The following is a 22618-nucleotide window of genomic DNA, read 5'->3' as shown; positions in this document are numbered from 1 at the left end:
TAATGGACACAGACCCAGCTGGTTTATGTGGCACGAGCACGGCTATACGCTGCACACCACAAGAAGCGATCTGAAATGCCATGCAAGAACATTTCTAAGTGCTTCCATTGGAGGGGTGCACGAAGTCTGTTGGCAAGATGGAGCAGTTCACATGCTGATGAAGTGCTCTGCACATCTCTGAGTACCTGTGGAAACCATTCTTGTTTGTTTTTTAATGAAGAATGTTGTAAGCAGCAAAAGATCAAGACATGGGAGTGACTGCCATCTGCCCTTCTCCAGATGCGCCCTCACTTCTTACCCTGTGGCTGCTGAAACTGTGATGAAACAGTTCCTACTGTGATCCAAACATCTACCAAAAGGCTTCAGTGGTGGCAGAGGCAGCTCTCTCAATAAAGGAGGTGCATACAACCTGAGTTATGACACTGCTCTTTCTTCTCCAGAGAAGACTGTAAAAATCCCATTTTGTTTAGTTTCTCTTGACCAGTTCCCATCAAGATGTGGACCAAAGCCATTGCAGTGATCAGCCAGTGAAACACACTGGAGAAGCTCTGTTGGTTTCCACTCTGTGCTCACCACTGGGTTTTATCTGATGTTTCATTGTTTGTGAACTTAGCAGGGGTTATGCTCTCACTGGAAAGTGGCAAGCAGACTGTACAGAATTTGATTTGGGTAAAAAATCTCCATTTACAAATCATCGCTTTGGCCAGTAAAGGTCCATCCCCAGTTCTCCATGTCAGGAGGGCCCCTTGGGCCTTGTGTACCGCTCCCTTAGTTTTTCCATGTGCAGAATTGATACGGGCCTTGTGTAAAGTGTTCATCTTCTTTACCGAGGTGAAGCTGTATGAACTTCTGCTCTAAACTTGATCGGGTGCTCCCCAAAATGCAAAGTAACCACATCTGGTACCCTGGGTAACAAAGGAGTTTGGGCAGATCTTACAAGGGATGTAAAATAATGTATGATTGAGAGCTGTGTGTAGAAGACCCGTAGTGTACTGCGAGAAATGTCCGCTAGATGGTGGGATTGAACAGTAAAAGAAGAGTTTCCGAAGTAACAAAGAGCCAGGGCCGAGCTACCCCGGCACCAGGCGCCGGGGCACCACGCGTGTCCTCGAAGGGCAGGCAGCGTCTGCCAGCACCCTGGGTCTCAAAGGGGTCTGTATGCTTCCTCCATCCTGCAGGGACCGGGGAACTGTAATCCCTCCTGGTAAGTTCCTGGTAAGATCCCTCCTTGGTTATTTCAGGTGGGATTTCTTCACTTTCGAGCCTCTGCCTATCCAATTCTTTTTCTCCGTGAAGAAGAGAAATATCTCTCCGGGGAAGCAAGGAGTGAGCCCGCTGGGGTGCTGAGTTCTCGCTAGTCCATGCTAGGAAAGAAGTGCTTTGGTGAGAGGACCGTGACCTTACAAGAAGGTGGCAGCGAGCAGGACTCTCTGAGAAGAGGGCGGCACATCACCAGAGAGGGGTGCGGGTGGGAAGGAACAGTTCTGTGACTGCAGAAGGCAGCATGCGTTAGGGATTAAAGCTCTCAGCTCTGCACGATGAAACCTCTTCTGCCGTTGGACAGAGTGCAGGGCTGAGACCAGCTCCTCGTCCTCACCCCGGCAGCAGCCTCCTGGGGTGGGAGGGGTCATGTCGCCATTCTGTGCCTCAGTTTCTCCCATGTAAGACAGGGTTGAGAACTCTGACCCTTTAGAGATGATTTTTTGAGATCTACAATTAAAAGGGCATTAAAGCTGCATGTTTTCAGTACTGACAGCTGGTGCCTTGCTCTCTCTCTCTGAGCCTGCATCCTTCCTACATGGAGAAACAAAGAGATGAGGCTTTAGCTCCACCCATGAGACGGGCCAGCTGGGTGCCTGATCCTGCACTGTCTTGTTCCAATTAGCTTTGCATATCCTATATATGCAAACTGAGATCTGCCAAAGCCAGATTGCTGTTCAAGGGGCAATGGATGCTCATTGAGCTGTTGGTCACTCTTTGGCCAGCCTGGCAAGGACGCAGTCTGCAGGCTGTTGTGTTCGCAGCAGATTTAATGCACAGAGAAGTTCCACTCACAGACCCAGAATGCTGTGCTTTCCTTTGAAAAAATGAAGTTCCCTTCTGTGAGGGGGGCTGGCGAGTGCTTTGCTGGACGCTTGTGGTCTGAGAGGAACCAGGCAGAACATGTGAAGCCTAAGGGGTGTGCTCGGCTCCTCAGTGTTCTGGGTTTCCAGCTCACGCACTTTAGAGAGGTAGAGAGGTAAGGCCAGCTGCCAGGCAATCTATTACAGGGGCGTGCAAGGACAAGAGGCAGGATTATCGAGAGTTTCTTCTCTACCTGCATGACTGAGCAAAACTTAATGACGTCTGCTCCCAGGAGAGCTGGCTGGTCCTTGTACGTGAACCATGCAATTTAAGTTCCCTAATAATCCAAAATGCTGTGACAGATGTGCCAGTCCTCTAGTTCAGTAAGTTGCCTATTAGTGACCAGGGAAAGCTGGTACAAGGGCTTTGTAGTGAGTCATTCAAGAAAAAGAACGGTATAGAGAAAAGAGACTTCCTACCTCCAGTCAACATGCAGGTTGCATTTTGTCCCGAATCATCTGCCTTTAATGGTTTTAGCCTGTTCCATTTCCATACAGTCATTTATACCTGCCATTTTAATACTGTCACCTTTCCATCTCTGAGATTTCTCTGATGCCTCTCAGGATGATGTCCAAATCTTGGTGCACTGACTGTTGGTTTTGTCTTTTCTAGACTTTAGTTAAATTTTCTCTGCTGTCAGGGAAGATCAGGTAACTACTTCTGTTCTCATTGTCTAAGGATGCTAATCAGTCCCTTTCTTCCTAATAACAACAGGTAGCTGTTGTAAAATTATCTCACAGAGCTGCTCATCAGGCATTGTTGTGATAATGAACGGTATTTTGAAGAAGAGGCTTGGTAATGAGAGGTGACAGGGCTGGGTGAAAGATCTGCCAGGAGATTCATGGAGATGTCTTCGCCCTGGGATGCAGGGTGTTCCACAAGTGAACACAAGCCATCCCTGCAACTCGTGCATTTGTCAGTCTTGAATGTCTTGCCATTGCGATAGAGTACAGGAAAGCTCATCTGTCCAGGTATTTGATAATGACCAGAATTTGCTTTGATGGTCCCTTCTGGGGACAAAAAGGTCGTTGCTGGCCACAGAACACAGGGGCTCAGTGCTGCAGGAGATAACGTCATTGCTTAGTGAAGAGTCAGCTTTAGAAATCCTGAAGCATGGTATCTGCATGGCAGGGCAGGAACATTCAGCAAAGCGGTGACATGCCAAGAGGCAAAACGGGCTTTGGTCTCATTGTTTGCAATGTACAATACATAAACACTGTGACTGGCGTTTATTTTAGTGTCTGCTGTTTGTACTAGCCAAATGTGCCAAGGCCCAAAGGAAGATTTGAGGTACTGTGCAGGCACACGCTGAAAGCTCACCTCCTTCCCAAACAGTTCATAACCTCAATAGAAAAGTCAGAGAAAAGAGTAAGTGTAATTCTCTGTAACATTTTTCCTTGAATTGAAATATATCCCAGCTCATTGTTCCCCTAAGAACTTTTTAGCTACCATCACGCCCTTGTCCTTATGGGGGACTTCAACGTGCAAGATTTCAACTGGGAATATCACACAGCTGAGACAAGCAGTCCAGGAGATTCCTGAAGCACCTTTTTCTGGATTTCAGTAAAGCTTTTGATACTGTCTTTCACAGTATCCTTCTGGACAAAATGACCAGAATACAATTAGATAAAAGCACAATAAGATGGGTGAACAATTGGCTGATGGATTGGGCCCAGAGGGTTCCTGTAAATGGGGTTATGTCAGGCTGGTGACCTGTCACTAGCAGGGTTCCCCAGGGCTCCATTTTATGACCAGTCCTCTTCAATATTTTCATAAACGATTTGGATGAAGGACTTGAAGGTTTTCTGAGCAAGTTTGCAGGTAATACCAAATTGAGTGGAGCTGTTGACTCTCATGAGGGTGGTGATGCCTTGCAGAGAGATCTAGACAAGTTAGAGAGTTGGGCAATCACCAACAGTATGAAGTTTAACAAGAGCAGGTGCTGGATTCTGCACCTGGGAAGGGGCAGCCCTGGTTATACATACAGACCTGGGGATGAGATACTGGAGAGCAGCCCTGCAGAAAGGGATCTGGGGGTTTTGGTCAAGAGCAAGCTGGACATGAGCCAGCAGTGTGCCTTGGCAGCTGAGGGCCAACCATACCCTGGGCTGCACCAGGCACAGCACTGCTAGCTGCCCAAGGGAAGGGATCGTCCTGCTCTGCTCTGCACTGGTGCGGCCTCACCTCGAGTACTGTGTGCAGTTTTGGGCGCCGCAGTATAAGAAAGATATAAGAGTTAGAGAGTATCCAAAGGAGGACCACGAAGACAGTGAAGGGTCTAGAGGGGAAGATATATGAGGAGCAGCTGAAGTCCCTTGGTTTGTTCAGCCCCGAGCAGAGCAGGCCGAGGGGAGGCCTCATGGCGGCCTGCAGCTCCCTCACGAGGGGAGCGGGGGGCAGGCGCTGAGCTCTGCTCTCTGGGGACAGCGACAGGACCCGAGGGGACGGCACGGAGCTGGGACAGGGGAGGGTCAGGCTGGATATCAGGAAAAAGTTCTTCACTGAGAGGGTGGTCAGGCACTGGAACAGGATCCCCAGGGAAGTGGTCATGGCACCGAGCCTGCCGAAGTTCAAGAAGTGTTTGGACAACACTCTCAGACATGTGGTCTGAATATTTTTTTTTTGCGGTGGTCTTTTGGGGACCTAGGAGTTGGACTCGATGATCCTTGTGGGTCCCTTCCAACTTGGATGTTCTATTATTCTATGATTCTATGTCTAGAATAGACACATGGCTGTGTAAGGGTCCCAACTGACCACAGGAAACAACACACGTAGAGTTAATTTAAAGCTCTGGTGGCATATTTCATTATTTCTGTACCCATCTTTAAACTGGTACTGACAATGTTTGCATTGTAACGATTAAATTCCCTGCCTCACTATCTGCCTGGTAGCAAAGGCGATTTTTGGCTAACTGGAGAACACCGAGAGTTCCCATTCCTCTGGGAGTAGTCTCACCTCAGTGCAGGATTCAGCTCTATCCAAGGAGCTGCTTTTTCCCAGCAGTGTAGGGAAAGGTTTAGAGCTGCAAACAGGTGTCAATGTATAAGAAATACTTTTCAGGGTATCAGTCAAGCAGCACTGGGAGAAAGTTGGATTCTCCCAAAATTTTGTGGCCTGCCTCTTTGAAGATGGCGATCTAGGGATGAAGACACTCAAACTTTTGCTGAAAGTCAAGTAAGATTTCTGGCAGAGACTTTGCTGAAATTCGTATAAGATTTCTGGCAGAGTTTAGGGGTGAGATCAGATGTCCGTGTTTCAGTCCACAACATAAACCTGACAGGATCTCTCTCTCGTGCAGAGAACAGATGACACAAACTCTCACCGAAGCGTCACTTTCCCTCAGGTTCCTTTGACGTGGAAAGAAAAGTAGCATCCTTCTTCCATTTTAGGAGCAGAGCATATGTGATTGTCAGCAGGAAAGAATATACTACTAACACAGCAATGTGTGCGAACTGTGGGGACCTGACCTTGGCTGGAGGACAGCTGAGCACAGCTCAGCGCATGCAGAAGGAGCTCTGCTGATAAAGTGCAAAAGAAACAGAGGAACTGGCATGAGAGGACACCAGCATGAGCAGAGGGTGTGAGAATTCAAATGACAGAAGAGTTTTCAGGCCAGCATGACTGGCTGAGAAAGACTAGATCACACGGTAATGCTTTTGTAAATTTTTTCCAAGCAAGCCAGGCAGGAAGAGAAAAGAGGTAAGGAGAAAGGAAAGAGGAAAGAAAGACTCCAGAAAGAATGAAGGAAATTCATGTTGGCACTGAACTCCAAGACAGGAAGATTGCCCTTGGGAGATTCTTGAATGGACTGTTACAGGAATGAAACTGAGCTCGCAAGGAAAGCTCACAGAAGCAGCTGAGCCTCTGTGCTCTGCCCAGATCAACTGCAGGTTGGAGATGCATCCTGCAATCAACTGAGGTGGGAGATCCATGGGGTCAGTGTCAGCTGGGGCTTTTGTGGTCAGTGCCCAAAGTCAAAGAACTCTAACAAAAGGCTTTGCCTCTACCAGCATTTCTGGCTGCGTGCTGGTAACAGGAATAGGATGTCAGCAGAACTGCTGTGGTTGTTTAGGATCTGGATGGGGTTTGGGCTACCAGATCTAACACCTTCTTATTAAAATCCTGAGCATCTGCAAAACATCTGGCGGTGTTGGGTGGCAGGTATACTAGAATATAAATTAGAACAGAGCAGAAGACCCCATGAAGAGCTTGGCACTATCAGGATGGTATTTCTTTATCCAGTGTGAAGGATGATAGCTGCTCTACAATGTAGTCATTTCAAAGACACGCCAGTCTGAAATGTCTTCCATTCTCTTACACTGATTTTTAGGGACACAAACATTTTGAACTTAACTCTGCAAGTGGCCTCCTCTTCTTTCTCTACCCTTTAGTTTCTAATTTAGAAGAGGCAAGAAGTTGAGGGATTTCAATTCCTTTCTGAATGCATATATGCTACCTTTGTTGGTTGGTAATTAGTGTATCATGTAAGGAGTGTGAAATCTCTCAAAGTGGACTGCATGGAACAGGACGCATCATTCCTTGTTCATATAGTCTTAAAGGGAGCAAAATCCTGCTGTAAGTACTCTGTGAGATTTTACATGATTGGGTTATTCATCTGTATGAAAAGTGTGAGAAATACAGTGACTTTCAGTTAATTCCGTTCTCAGATAGTTTGAACTTCTATCTAATTCAGTCAAAACTCCAGAAATACAACTCTCTGCTTCCTTGAAATAAAACCATTTACACTCTATTCCTACTGGCTGATGTAGCTGTAAGTGGGTTTTTCATTTAGAGGCCACTTCACAGCTAATTTTTATACTGTTTTTGCTTAACTGTCAATGAAGAAATATTCACATACTTGAGCTACTAATTTCTGCCTAAATTTATAACATTTCCCTGCACAAAATGAGTCATTATAGAAGAAACCCTCAAGTTCAGTCTAAGGATTTTAGTGTGCTTTCCTGCTGAGCTGCAGTCACACTAATACTTCCAGCTCATTTTGTTAAACATTCCTGCAAACTCAACTCCATGCCTGCAGATAAGGCAGGCTGTTATGTGTGAGCAGGTTATAAACTTGAATCCTTGCTGAGAAGAGTCCAACATTATGAAAGACACGAAAGAATAAAGAGCTCAAAGGAAATGAAGGTGTGAAAAGACAGACAACACCTGCATGCTGAGCTACCCACACCTCGGCACAGATACGGTGAGAACAGCTGCAAGCTATACAACCTGTGATATACTGACTGAGCATGTAGGGGTAACAAGATTTATTTGTTTCAGCCAGGAAGAGCAGAAGAAACTGGGTCAGGAACAGAGGAAAGCTCTGCACAAGCACACCTGGGTTGTTTTCAGATATAAATGAGTGCTATTCGTCGCCTTTGTTTTAGGAGAAATGGAACAGCAAGCGGTCTTGCAAATGGCCAAGCCAGGTGGCCAGAGTATTGGGAGCGTAAACTCAGCAATATTCACCCCATGGTGAAACAGTTGGCATTTTTATTTGATCTCTCTCTCTTGATCTCTCTAGCATAAGGATGAGCGTGGTCTTAAGAGTCCAGTAGTGAGAAGGAGATGTGCCACAACAGCAGATCAGAGAGCAAGCTTTTGTCCCTGCCGTCACCCCAGGGCTGCAATCCCGCTGTGTTTGCAGAGGGGCAATCTGGATGGGCCAGAGGAATTTTAATCCTGAATTATTTCCACATTCCTTCCAGCATGGCAAAGGATTCTGCTGAGGCATCAACTGCCTTGTCCAGCTCAGCCTGTCCTACATCTGATACGTTAATTGAGGATTTAATTGAGGAATTAATTAAGGCATTCTGCTGTTTACCACAACATAATCAGTCAGCTTCCCAGAGCCAGAGCCCTCCAGTGCATTTGGATGCGGTCCTTTAAACAACTAAATACCATCGACCTCCACTGAAATCCTGAAGTGGTAGGTGCTGGAAACCTCAGAGATAGTCCTTTTTGCAAGACTTTCAGTCTCCCTTTTATTCTCACAGTGCTTGCTTAATGGCTTAACTGTGTTGTGTTGCCTGCAGCTCAAGGGAGAAAGTTCACTTGGGAAGCAGAACTGCTGAAAAGTCTTTTTTTTCTTCGTGTGCTAGTTTTGCAGCTGCAGCTGATTGTGCTTTTTATTAGATCTGATTCTGGCATTTGTCTTAGTATCCCAGGAAGATGTTTAGCTTTTGTTCTCAAAAGGATACGATACCCAGAGAGATTTCTAGCTTTGTTTAGTGCATTTGTGCAAATTGTAGCTGTAATATGTAATGCAGCTGCAAGGTAATAACTGCACTTTGATTAAATTTGACTTCCTGAGCTATAACATGTAAAACCAAAAACTTTAAGGGATTATCTCAAAACCATGAGGCTTATTCTGGTTTCATTCAAATCGGTGTGAAGGGGAAAAAGATAATGGGATAATCATGGGTTGAGGGGGCAGAAGCAGGTCTGCACTTTCTTTCCTTTACTAGACTTTTATAGTCTCGTAGACTATATACAACATATATACTTACGTATACTTATATATACACTTATATATATACACTTTTAGTCTAGTAGACTAGTATACAACTGCAGAATGTTGTTCCAAGCAATTTTAAAATCTTTCTTTCCTTGTCTTTCGTCATCCCTAAATTATAAATAATGTACTCCAAGGAAGCTGAATAGAGGAGCAAACACTTGGATCTTACCAGGTCTCTGCCTTGGTAACTTGTCTGTTTAAGATAAAGATTTCTTTGAGCTGACACCATGGGTGTTTTATTAGTATGAATGAAGTATGTTCCTGTCCATGTAGACTTTACATTATTCAAGTTGCTAATAGGCTTTTTGTACCCACAGTTGTGTTGTCCTACTAGCAGAACTTGCTGCTCTTACTACTTGCAAGTCTTACTACTAGCAAGTCTTGTCCTACTAGCAGTCTTGCTGCTCTTGCTATGGGTTCAGATACCATTCCCAGCTGTCTGAATGTGAATGATCCAAAAATATTTTTTCTCCAGCAAAGTGATAAATGAATACCTGAAAAGAGTTTCTGTGAGTCTCAGCTCAGGTTTTGGCCTCAACAATTTCTAATGGAGCGACAGAGGACTTTTGCTCTTAGCTACTGAGAGTGAGACTGAACTTCTCACCAAGTCTCAAAGGTGAAGCCGTGCATCTTCATCTCCACTATTCCATGTTGGCACAACCTCTAAGTAATGAGAACCTGAGATTGCATGAGGCCCCTGAGTATCACTGGAGCTTAATGGCAATACTGATTTTTCTGTCTCCATATTTCAAGACAAATCAGGTTGTTTCACAATTATAGGAACTGAAAAGCCTATTTTTTTCCAGGTTTCTGTGCTATGGCCCTGACTACATTTAATTGAAATAAGACCCTCTTCCTTCCGTGACCACGTGGCTCTACCCATGACCCCAGACCATGCCACAGCACCCCTGTTCCTCCAGGTGCCCAAACACAATTCCTTCAGCTCTCTGCCCTGTCTCCTGTACCACTGCAGGACCACCATGCCCTGCCCAGGGCCCCTGAGCCCATCCACTGTGCTACGGCCACCCCTCACCCACCATAATTCACCCACTGAGTAGGTCAGTGAGCTCGTGCTGTGGCTGTCCCGAGGCAACACGCGCAATACCTGAGCAACGAGGGTGAGTGCACATACCCTGACATAGGGCTGCACAGACAAGGAGGGTAAGCGTCCTGGTTGGCCTGCTGACTGTTGCCCAGCAGAATGCAAAGTCCTCCACTACAGTGTGCACAGCTGTTGGTTTTTGTATTTACATGAAGTTAGGGTCTTTGAGACATTTACCTCTCTGACAACATTTATAGAAATTTCTCGGCAGAGTAAATTGGACTGACAGACATCCCCTTGGATAGACATTAGTGGGCTACTCCCATGACTCCACATACATCTTGGTACTGTAAATTTTTTTCTCTATTTCCACCTTTCTACAGAGGGGAACACAGCTCTGTGTTCCCTGAGTAAGGAGCATGTTCTCCTGTACAGCATGCACCTCTTGCAGTAAGGTTTGGTCCCGGTGTGCAGTACCGCACACACTGCTGTCCTCCCTGGTGGCAGGGGGGAGCTGGTGCCAGTCCTGTGCAGCTGCGGAGTCCAGGGAGGGGACTGCACTTTAGTCGTTGGAGGATGAAAGGCAACCTCAGGACTGGAAAGGTGATATTCAGAGAGATGTGTGCCAGTCTTGCCTGTACTTGACAACAAGATGATTTGATCAGCCATTATATAAACTCTGCTCGCTTGTGTTGGATGGTCAGCCAGCAATGTTGTTCCGAAGGATCTGAACCCCTGGCTAGGCCAAATCCACATACTGTCCTTTTAACCGCCCATACATCAACATGAAGGAGTATCCTTCCATCCTGCTTCGTGGGCTGCCATAGTACTTCTCTCAGCACTGGCAGGACACCTAGTTTTCCACAGCTCTTGGCTGACAAAACCATGTACCAAGGAAGTACGTGGCTGCTACTAAGCCCATCAACATCAACAGTCATTGCGTCAGCCTTCCAGCAGGAATTACTTCCCAAACATGAGATCAGTCATCTTAAACACGTCATCACACAAAGCTATACCATTGTGTCTGATCGCAGTCGTTAACTCGGTCACACCATTGTATCAGATGTGTTTGCCAATTCACAAATCGATCTAAAGATGAGGAGTAATGAATGATGTCCCTTCCCTGCTGAAGTACAGGCACTCATCTGCCTACCGTTTCACTTCTCAAGGAGTCATTCAAGGAGTGGGCAGTAGGCCAGTGACATACTAGGGTGGATCACCAAAGAGGTGTGCAGCGCATTTCCAGTGTGGTGAGGAACTCCATTATTTAGAGGAAAAAGACAAATCTACACAAATGAGAGATGGACTCTTGATGGACAGACAATGAACCTGAATGGAGTCCCTGAAGGAGTCCAAGAGATTCTCCAGAAGTTGATCACACATCAGGAAATTTATTCTCAGCAAATGCTGGCTGAGATGATGGATTTGCAGAAAGACAGGGCCCCAACCCCCCTATGTCTGAACTTAGTGAAAGACATTCCAGATAACTCTCCCTGTCAATATTTCACTTCTTCACTTCTGACTAACGTGAATGTATTTGGAACCAGTTGTAACATGTACTTGTTGGTATGAAAACAGAAAAGCGTGGCTGCACATCTGTCTGCTCCAGGACTCTGTTTTCTCCACGGCTCACCCCCGGCACTTTCAGTGCAGACCCTACACAGAAGCTGCTGGGTCCTTTGCTCCCCAGGCTTCATCCTCTATACTTGCCAGCTTTGCTGTGCAAGGGCCTTGATCTGACACACAGGTTTGGGGCTTTTTCCCAACAAAAAATAATGAAAACTTTTCTGGATACCTGAAGTACAAGACTTTATGAAAAATGCAGTCAACGAAGCAAAGACATGCAGATGATCTATTTTCAAGGAATGAGTACGTCTAATTATTTACATATATTCACAGCAATGCAAAGGTTTGAAATGAAGATTTGAAACCAGAATCACGCTTTCTCAGAAGCTCTGTGCCGAGCTGGAAAGTGCTTCCTGCATTCTGCCTCTGGAGGGCAGAAATGTCTGCAAAGAGCAGAGGACGGGAGGTGCCTTCTTAGACCAAGTGGAATGGCTGTGGGAGAAAATGAGCTGTTGGACTGCGCCCGGGGAGCTGAAAGAGGCAGGACACGTTGCTGGCACAAACTTTTTCCATGTTCAGTGGTTGCTGCCTACCCTCCCTCTAGGTCTGCATCATTTCTGTTGTGGCTATGCTTTAAGCTTAACTTGCCCAGCTTCCCCCGGAGGGAATGTGCACGAATGTGACCCTGTCCTCACTGCAGCGCATCTCTCTGCCCCTGAGTCCCAGATGTCACCAACCTTTCAAGCTGTGGCACACAACCAGGTCCCAACTGGGTACTGTGCTACACTCGTGGGTGGCCAGATAATAACAAGGAAGAATACTCTAGAACTAGGAAAGTTGCAAAGAAGTGCAATAAAAATGATCAAAGGTCTGGGGTGTCTTCCACCTGAGGAGCCCAGAGCAGACCCAAACCCATCTTCCTCGAAAAGAGGTACTGAGAAGGATAGAGAAATCTACAAACTCATGAGCCACCTGTGAGAAGGCACGTAGGGCATAACTGTCCAATGTTCCATGCAAAAAACAAAGTAAGGGAGATCCCATTGAATTGTGGCAGGTTCAGAGGCAATGGAAGTGGCATTTCCTTGCTATTCTGTACTTAAACTGAAGAAACTTCTCGTCAGACTGATCTGTTCCAGCTCTTTTGCAATCCTGTCTCCCAAGAAAATCAGACTGACAGTCTCATAAAAGCAGAGCAAAAGTAACAAAAAGTATCTGACTTTGTTTCCAAGCCCAACCACTTAACATTGCAATTATGGACATCATAACTTTTAACGTGCCAAATAATAAACAATCAGATGACAAGGATGTGTCATCACAACCACCTGCTCCAGCCGAATACATTCGTAGGAGGGTCAACTTCAGGCAGACGCAGGGATCTAGGCTGCAGGCCACCATGCAGACCTGGATGCAGGGGTGCAGCTGGCCCAGAAGCCAGGACGCCTGGGGCCTGGCCTGTTTTGCCTGATGACTGTCATTTCCCTTCTCTGTCTTTCACAGTGGCAAAGCCTGTCTGTTGTTGTTGTTGTTTGATTGGTTTGTTTTAGCAACACCCTTTAAAAGACCTTGAGATCCATTGATGAAAAGCCGTGCCAGGTGAATTACTATTAATTCAGGCTGTTACTGACAGGGATATTACACACAGACCCAACCTGAGCCTACCAGGGAAGGGCAGAGCCCCTCCAGGAGGAACAGAGAAGGCCGAGGGAATGTATCAGCAGAAATAACCCTGGGAGCTGGCTTCAGGAGGTCTCTGTTTCATCCCCCTGCTCAGAGCATGTTCAGCTACAGGATGAGCAAAAAGTCCACAGGTGCCTATGGATGGCAGAGGGTGGATGGCCAAGGAGCCCAGTGATCCCAGCCACGTGCCCAGCCAGCAGCAAGCAACTCTGGATTTATTGTGCCTGTTGGATGCACAGGAGCTCTCTGACCACAGTCCCCAGCTGAGCAGACTCTTTGTTATAGCTATGGAGTTGTGCTGGATCACACCTTGCTAAGATCCTGTCTCACATAGTGAAGAACAGAAGACACCCAGGCAGGTGTATGAACACACACAACTCCAGAATGCTGCAGCCTTCTACAGTTCATAGTTCAGGAAGGACCTAAGACTGACAAAAGTATTAATTTTCTGTGGTAGCTCTGACTTTATCCCTATTCCAGTTGAAAAGTTTAAGTGGAATGTTTGCCAGATTGCCATCAGATTGCCCCTTACCCTTGCTGCTGGACTAATGCAGCCCAGCTATCGCTCTCTCCCTGTAGGTCCTGTGCCCCAAGCCCCTGACCATCCTGGTCCCCCTTTACTGCCCCTCTCCAGTCTCCCCACATCCCTCTTGATGTGGGAGCTCAGTGCCAGATGCAGAATTTCAGGTGTGGCCTCAGCAGAGCTGAGGAAAGGGATAGTAACTGTCCTCCATCTGATCTGCTGTCCACGTTGCCACCACGGTAGCACAGTGGCTCAAATAATTGCAGTGAGGGCGCACTGCTATGGGTTGCTTTGAGCCTTGTGTCCACTCCAACACCCAGACAGGCTGCTGCTCAGCCAGCTGGGTCCCAGACTGGACTAATGTGCGGGATTATTCTGCCCCATCTGCTGGACTTTGCATTTCTCCATAGTCAACTCACGAGGCTTCTGTTTGACCGGACCCCCAGTTTCTGAGGTCCCTGTGAAAAGACATTGTCTCATTTATGCATCAGCCGCACACCCTGATTTTGTATCATGTGTGCTTTTGGTGAGGGTGTTCTCTGTGTCATTTTCCAGATGTTGACTGATGTAAACCCCAGTGTTACCCTGGGGACACTCACTCCTCACTGCCCACCAGACAGGTATCAGTCCATCGCTGATCACCATTAAGCCTGGTGGGCCGGCCAGTTTTCACCCACCTCAGTGTAGGTTTGCGCAGCCTGCACTGCGTCGCCTTCCAGACGAGACTTCAGCAGGACACAGCACCAAAAGCTTTAATGAAGTTAAGACATATTGCATCTACTATGTTCACCTTGTCTATAGTCAGTTATTTAGTCATAGAAGGCAATGAAGTTGCCTGACCACTATTTGCCCTTGGTAAACCTGTTCTGACTGCTTCTGGCTGCTTCCTCATCCCTCACTGGTCTGGATAAGGACCCCTTAGAGGACACGCTTTATGACCTTTCCAGGCACCGAGGTGAGGCTGGTGGGCCGTAGTTCCCGGTTCTTGTCCCAGCTGATGCAAATTCAAAATGAATACAAAACCCGGCCTAACTTGCCTAACTCTCTGTCCCTAGTTATTTCTTCTTGCTTCAAATGACAAAGTAATGCCACCCTGGTGAATACAGGTATTATGCAGCATGAAGTTTGCAAAGCTCTTTTGGGTCGGAGGTGCTTTCCAAGCTAACAGTCCTGTTGTTGTCTCTCTGTTCAGCCAGGCAGCTGCTTCAGCTGTGCTCGTTCCAAATTGCAGCATGATGTTAATTTTCTAAGATCTGCCTATCAAGGAGGATTTTATTTCAGTTGGCAAAAGACAAAGCACTGAAACAGCTACAGCTGAGACAAAGATGGAAATTACCATTTGTAAAGGGAGAAAGGGACAAAAGAAATGTTGGTGACAAGGAAGAAAGTGAAACAAAATTGAAATCATTGTTATTATCTGACTACAAAGGAGAAGGATGCTGTTCCAGAGAAGAAGACTCCTGCCACTGCCAGCCTGCTGCCTGGGACCCACTCCAGGGGGAAGCAGTTTTTCCACATCCATCTAGGAATGGGGCACAGCTGTGAGCGTAAGGGACTGATTTGCTCGCTGTCGGCCCTGGAGAAGTGGCTGCTTAAAAGGTCCATTCCCATGGTATTCAGCAACAGAGCTGTGCATACCCTTTTGTTAGGCAGGATGTTTCAAAGTGCTCCCCCAAGAAGAAGGAGAATCCCCCAGATGACTGTCCGAGTTGGGTTGCAAACTACTGACTGACCCTTAATCTTCACTTGTTGCTGGGAGGTGGTGAATTAGGCAGGAGCAGTCCTAACGCAGCGACTAGGAGAAAATTACTCGTGCCCTGTGACAATGTTCACTGGAAACATACATTCCTCCTTCTTTTCTTTCCAGGAGCTTTTAGAGTTACCCGTGCTGTCTGCTGCTGACTATACAGCAACGAGCCATGATGGCACACACGCACACAAGGCACTCTGTTGACATCCCAGCACGACGGATGCTCTCTTGCAGGTTGGCAGTCATGGCCCTCGTGTTGGTGCAGATGAGCGCCTCTGTCAAGAATCAGAAATCAGCTCATTTGAGGGAGTTTTGGCAAGACCACAGGCACCAAGCCTGGGAGGACATGGAGCCATAAGCTTGAGTGGCTCCTGGCTGTGGGTTCGTGGGTGGACTAACTCCCCGTGACAACGTTGCCCTGATCGTGAAGGCTGAGGACATGCAACACTTGCTGAATGCCAGCTGTGAAACAGCAAGCGCTCTTCTAGGAGGATGTGACTGTTTCTGCAATGCTGGTAAGTCTCAATTCTCACCCTCTCAGGGCAGGCACTCTCCTGCCTGCACGTTCCCTGTGCCTGGCTGGCTTGGCTGCTGCTCTGCCAGTGCTGGGCGTGCCCCATGCTCACAGTTTCAGTGCAAGGTCCAATTGCTCAGGAGGAGCTTCCTTAAGGTGATTTGCTTTGTGCATATGCCTCAAAATTCACCTCCATGCAGACTGAGATGAGCTCAGGGAAGCTGATCCAAGGAGTCCGGCTTTGCACTGATTTGTGGCTATGGTCTCCAAGAGGTCTTAAAAATTACAGTACAGAGTGTGTGCCCCTTACCCTAACTGAATCATGTTCTTCAGAAAATTAAACCGAGGCCTTCTGAGGGGAACAGGACATCAGCCACTGCGACAGTTGGAGGGGTTCGTCCTGCTTGCAGGACATGAGTCCTAATGAGGCTTTTGCCACTCAGAATGTGGTGGAAGGAGCTTCCTGGACACAGTCGTGGAGCTTCATCTGTTCTGGGAGGAACACAAATTTAAGGGTTACATTGCAAACTGCAAAATTGGTTTTTCCAATCTGAAATGGACGTGCTCTGTCTGTTTCAGGCAATCACAAATCATTGCCCTTGTTCAGAGGTGATGCTTAAGTACCCAGCTGAAATGACTGCTCCCGGGGATACTATCAGGATGTCCCTGGGCACTGGTAGTGTTTGTTTGGTGAAGGGGAACTATGTTTTGTTTGTTTGGTCAAGGTAGTTTGATCAAGGGGAACTATTTTGGGCTTGGATCTACACTGGACATGAGTGGGCTGGTGTGGAGATCGTGGGGCAATGTGCCTGCACTCTCTGTCTGTAGGTCTTATTCCAGTGGTCCTTGTGTAATCCTGTGCCTGGAGGTGACTTGGGGCCCTGCCCTGGAGATGTTGCACATCAGGAAACTCACTTCATAGACCCAGAGTCAATAGAAACTTTTGGACCTCAAAAAAAAAAAACAAAAAAAAAGAAAAAAGAAGTTGTTTTTACATGAAGATGAAGCAGTTCTTCAAATTGCAGCTACTACCTGCACCTCAGCAGCAGATTCCCCTGGCAGCAGGCACATGCTTTAACAGCGAAAGCTCTGCCGAAGGACAGATGTGAGGATTTCTGTGTTGCTGGGAATGAGCTTTGCTGGGGGAACCACAGGGACTCATTTACAAGTAATGAATCATGAAGCAGCAGGAAGCTAGCTAGCCAAGAAAAAGTGTGAGCTCTGCAATTAGCTATGGAGTGCTTAGGTGAATAACAAAGGGATGTGATACTAAGGCACAAAGCAGGTCTCAGAGCAGTTAGAGCTGGGAGTGCTGCAAGACTAATTTCTGTAAGCCACAGTTTTCCCAAATAACTTTTAGTCAAGGAAATTGCTGGTTTCTCTTGAACCGAAACAGAACCATGTGCATGTAGTGATCAGGCAAAACAGCTGACAACTTTTAACTCATGTTTAAATTTATGAGTGACCCAGATCAGTGAAAGCTACGAAATTATCTAAGCCAAGGTAAGGCAGCAAGCATGAGATACGGCCAATGGAGTGCGTGAAGGATGGATTTCCACTACGTAGGAGACAATTGTTGTGGGTGATCAGCTTACAATGCAGATGAGAGTGGGACAGATCAGAAAACATGGTTTTAACCCCTGGATATGGGTAGGGGCTGGAGGTTTGGGTGACCAGGAGCCAGAGCTGTGTGCGGGAGCTGGCACTATTCCTGTTGTGGGTGCACGGGGTTACATGCTGCCCCGGGGAATGAGACCTCCGTTTGTAAGGAGCTAGAAGATACAAATGAAACTGCTGTTTCGGGAGCACCCTCTGTTATTAACGTCACTCAAGTCCCAGTAAATCCACACCCACCTTTGTCCAAGGCACTGTGCCAGGAGCAGCTTTGTCACAGCAACTGGCTCCCAGTGCAGTCAGGGAGAACTGAGGAGGAGACTTCTTCAGAAAACGTTAATTCCTGCTGAAAACACCCGTATTTGTGATCCATGTCTCCCATTCCACATAACTCCACAGCTACAAGTATAAACCAACCCAACACCTCTCCTGGGCAGGGGACTCTGCATCAAAACTCTGTTACCAGAACTGTGCCTGGGAGGAGGCACCAGAAACCACGGCCCTCTGGACAAGGGGATGCGGAGCAGCTGGTGCCCCACAGCCTCAGTAGATACAGTGGAGATCCAGTGGATCCTAAAGTGGATCCTGCACCCCTGCCATCAGTCCAGACGCAGCACTTTACCTGCTGCCCCTCTCCTGCTCTGTATCCACGAAGTTTGGGTCACCGCAGCCTTTCACATGCCCCGGTCACCCTTTTGCTGAGGAACATCAAAAGCGATTCTCTCCTTTTACCTGTGCCGCTCAAGAGGAGCAACTGGAGCGGGAACAGGGACAGCAGAGATTGTTTCTCTTGTGTCCCTGATGCAACATCACCTCTGAGAGAGATGTCAATTGGCATGTGCAGCTTGGGTATTTGCTGAGGCACCGAGGATAACCTGGAGAGTGATGAACGCCCATTTGCTAGAATGATTTCTTCCAAGCATGCAAAGGAGGCAAGGTACAGCCAGAGGCACAGCTCGTGCTAAAACTGAGCAGTCAAGAGAACTGAGCAGAAACCCGAGGCAGACACAGCTCTTGTGGCCTTGCTGGCCTGGGGAAAGCAGAATTGTCACACAAAGTTCATCGTGGAGGCTGCTGGTGCTTGGCTGCTCTTTTTCTCTCTGCTCCCAGTGGTCACACTGTGCTCACTCCTGCTCCAGGGACTCTTGCTGCTACAGGACAAGTGCTGGGGCCGGAGATGCCTCTGCCCTGTTGTTTCTGGTCACGCCAAAAGCAGCATTCACTGCAAGAGGTGCCTTCCGCGTCTGGTGAAGAGAGAACCTCTCCTTTCTTTGCATTTGTTTTCTCACTTTGCTTCTTCTCTGACCTCTTTGTTTTCTTTGCACTCTTTGCTGGTTTCCCAGGCCCACAAGTTGAGCAGATCAAACAGACGGATGCTCCAGGCTTGTCTCCTGAGGCTCAGGAAAGCTGAGTTAGCCAGAGCGGGGACGTTAGTGCCTGTGAGTGGAAGTCACTAAACCTTTGTGTAGATGCTGTCACTGAGAAGTAAAGCAGCCCTCGCTCCCCGTGGCTTAATCCTCTGACCTCAGACCTGTATCACTCCAGTCGGAGCAGTAATTCTTGGTGTTTACATGGGTCAGCAGCTAGACAAGGACTTGACTTAGATTTTCCCAGCGGGTCACACAGCTATTCACTAATCAGTGATAGCATAAACACTGCTAGAAGCCTCACGGGTCACTTGCTGGGGACAGGCTAAACAAATCATCACCAGATGAAAAGTAGCACGGTTGAGTGGATGAGATTTGAAACAGCGGTACTGCAGTCCTGAGTCTCTACCTGGAAGGGTTTGGGGAGTCACGAAAGGGCGAGGAGGTGCCCAGGGGACCTGGATCTCAGCCTTGGTCCTCGCTCAGATAGGACACTGCACATGGGATGGCTCCTGGTGTGCATCCATGAGCCAGAACGTGCTGGGGATGTGGGGAGAGCCTCCCCTTCCCTCTGGCTGTCTTGCAGTGCTCCGGGGAGCTTTGTGATAACTTTATTACCTCTGGTCTGTGTTTCCTCAGTTGTGTATATCTGTTCACCTACAAACCCCACCTCTGCAGCCTTGGCCACGGGCAGCATTTTCAGAGGTGCGAACCACCAGCAGCACAGAGGGGTCAGGCCCGGCTGGAAGCTGTGGGACGTGATGGCTGCAGTTCTCGGTGTAATCGCTTCCTTCCAGCAACGTCCTCAGCGATGGCACGGCTAAGTACTAGAGTTAATCTGCTGCAAATCCACCAAGCTATGCAGAAAGCGTGGTAGATGTTGAGACAGGGTGAGCCTCCTGGCTCATCTTGCTGTCCTGGTAATGAGCACATGAAAAACAAGACAGAGGACACCGCCTGGAGCCAGGACTGTCTAGGATTTCTTGCCAAAGGCTCTGGAAAGGTGAGGCACCAGCACAGCCTGTGCTGCCCATTCCACTATCATGTGAGATTTGTGTGGAACTGAATTGTTACTTGCACTTCCTCAGCAGTAGACTAGGGAGCTTTGTCTCCGTTAGCAATGTCACCTCGCTCTGTTGGCTCGTCCAGCAGCTGCTCCCCTCGGAGGCAGGCACACATGCCTGAGTTTTGGGGCCGTTCCCCTGGGATACCTGGGGAGAAGTACTTAAGGAGCAAAGCAGGGTGGCCTAGCCCCAGCCTGACCACACCAAGAGCTGTGTAATGGCATAGGATGATTTGTTTTCTCCACGCAGATGGCATGCAAGTTTCCAAGGAGATTTAAGAATATCAAAGTCTCAAAGGCACAATATAAATCATTTTTGCATACAGACTAGAGCTATAGTCTGTATGTATGTCTGTATGTATAGACTAGCTCTATATTTTAGTCTAGGATTTATTTTTAATAATCCAGTCTCCAAAAGCCGCAGTGTGATCTTTCCTCAAATTTTGCAGGCACTTGCCGTCAAATACAGTCTGGCTTTTTTTGGAACAAAGATGCTTACTGAGCAGTGGTGATTACAACTTGTAGCCCTTTCACAGAAATCACTAGCAGCTGCAACCACAGCTCTCCCCAGCGCTGGATCTCTACTGCCCTGCTCCCGGGGTTGATCAGCATTGCCACTGGTGTGGCACCTGCTGGTTCTCTGCCAGCACAACCAGGTGGGGCTGTCGGGGCGCTTGCTGATAACATCAAGGCAAATCTGGACATAGGCGAGGTATATGAGTGCTGGAGTGATCAGCACCCATCTCATTAGGTTCCTTTAGGGTTTCTGGCTTGTGCCTGCTGCCTTTCCTGCCGCTCACTCACTGACAGGGCACAAGTACAGAGGAAGGAAGGGTGAAAAGAGGATTTCTAGCCATGGGCATGTAGAAGGGAAAGGGGGAGATCCCTGCAGGTGACTCGCTGGGTACTGCTGCAGGACAGACCTGCAGGTCCTGCCTGGAGCAAAGAGGGGAGAGAGCAACCATGCAGGCCCCTGGGGGGGCCAGCCTTGTCCCTGGGGATCTGCTCTTGCCACGAGGGAACCAGACTTGCTCCTCCAACGATGGGGGCAAGGCAGAGCAGCAGAGCCCTGGCACGCACATCTCACCTCAGAGCTGCTGGATCAGATTCATAGCACTGCGAGCCCTGGCAATACGCTGGACACGAGGTGGGTGCAGGGAGGATCCAGCGGCACATGCGGGTCCTGGGGGCTGAGCCAGGCTGTGGGCGAGGAGGAATCTGCCCTCGCATCGTCACCTCCCACTGCCAGCCTGGAGAGGAAGATATTCAGGATTCAAAAGTCCGGAGAGAAAGGGAGAAAAAAGAAGAGCCAAGTGAAGAAAAGGCCCTGCCGTGAAGGGCACGTCCTGCCTTCCTTCTCCCACCTCTCCCTTCTCATGGAAGGAGCAGTGGCTGTTGCTATTAGCCCTGGGGCAACGTGCAGCACAGCAGAAAGCGAGGAGCGGAACTGAGCATGGAGTTGGCCTGGAGGAGCAGGATGGCGGAGAATGTATTACATTATGGTACCACCTGCCGTCACCTCAGGGTGACGGAGATGACGAGAGGACATGCACTGCTGCTCAGAGAGCCGTCAACCTGTGCGCAGGCTGAGCTGACTCGGCTGGCAGGGATCCAAAGGGCTCCTGCGTTGGCTCCACAAGCTTTGACAGCACCTGTGCTCTACTTCTCACCAGCTGCCAACAAAACCAAGCTGCCTGGGAGGAAAGCCACCTCCTCGTTTCTAAAGCAACCGCCTTTGATCTGGAAAAGTCAAAGGGACACTGCCAGCTTCCCAGGTCATTTGCATGGAGATGCTCTGACAGCACTCAGCAAGCCTGGCAAAGGCATGAGCCTGTTACAGGAATCAACCTCCATTAGTCCCCTGAGGCTGACCTGATAAAGAAGGAGATGATGACAGCACAACCCCAACATCCGAGACGGCTGAACGGCCGCTGAGCTGCTCCGGGAATAGCTGTCATACAGGAGGAGCTTTCTGGTGCCACAAGGTGACCCCCTTACCAGCTTCTGCTGAGCAGGAAGAGGAAGTGCACGCCTGCACACGTGTGCCCCTGTGTGTGCCAGAGGCACGGCGAGGAGATGGACGACCAGGATTCAGTTGCAGTGGTGATTTAGCCCGGTGGTACCAGCATTCAGTTCCTTCTGCCCGAGAAGCAGGGTTGTTCTACACCTGCCCAAAGGGTTGTCACCTTCTGCATCTTACGGCCTCCCAAATGGGGCTGCTTGGAGCTGCCGGTCTGTCAGGCACGTGCTTGTCCCTCACCAGAACAGGTCTGGGAGTCACTGCCATCCCAGTCTTTTAATAATATGGTTGGGGATATAGGAACTGACAGATTGTATCAAATCTTTGTCTGGTAGCTGACCAGTTCTGCTCTCTGCTGTGGTCCTGAGCAGCCAGGATTTCACAGGGTTGAGTGGTGTAATAATCCCTGTAAGAAGGAATTTCCTCTCTTCTTCCCTCTGCAAGCTGCTTCATACCTTGGTACCCAAGGACATGGGGCTTCTGCTTTTATAATGCTGTCAAATAAAATTATGAATCATGTTCAGGATAAGTTATATCTTGATTTCAACCTTTTCTTTATGAGGAACTCCTGGGAGTGGTGGTGATGAGTGGTGATAGATCTTTTCCATCTCTTTTCCATGCTGACCCCTTTCTGGCTTGCCGTGGTTATGCTGCATTTCTTGGCACGCTGCTTTACATGGTAGCTCAGTGTTTCAGAACTGAGAGCAAACACGGAGGTGAAATGCCACAAAAGAGCGGATTTCTGGAGGTGACCCCTAAAAACTTTCCTAGAATATCCATGCTGTGAGAGAAATATGGATCAATGAAAAACTCATTGGTGAAAGATACTGTAGCTGGAAAC

This window comes from Anser anser (genome assembly GCF_964211835.1).
Source record: "Anser anser genome assembly, chromosome: 24".
NCBI lineage: Eukaryota > Metazoa > Chordata > Aves > Anseriformes > Anatidae > Anser > Anser anser.
Note: the sequence above shows the minus strand (reverse complement) of the source record.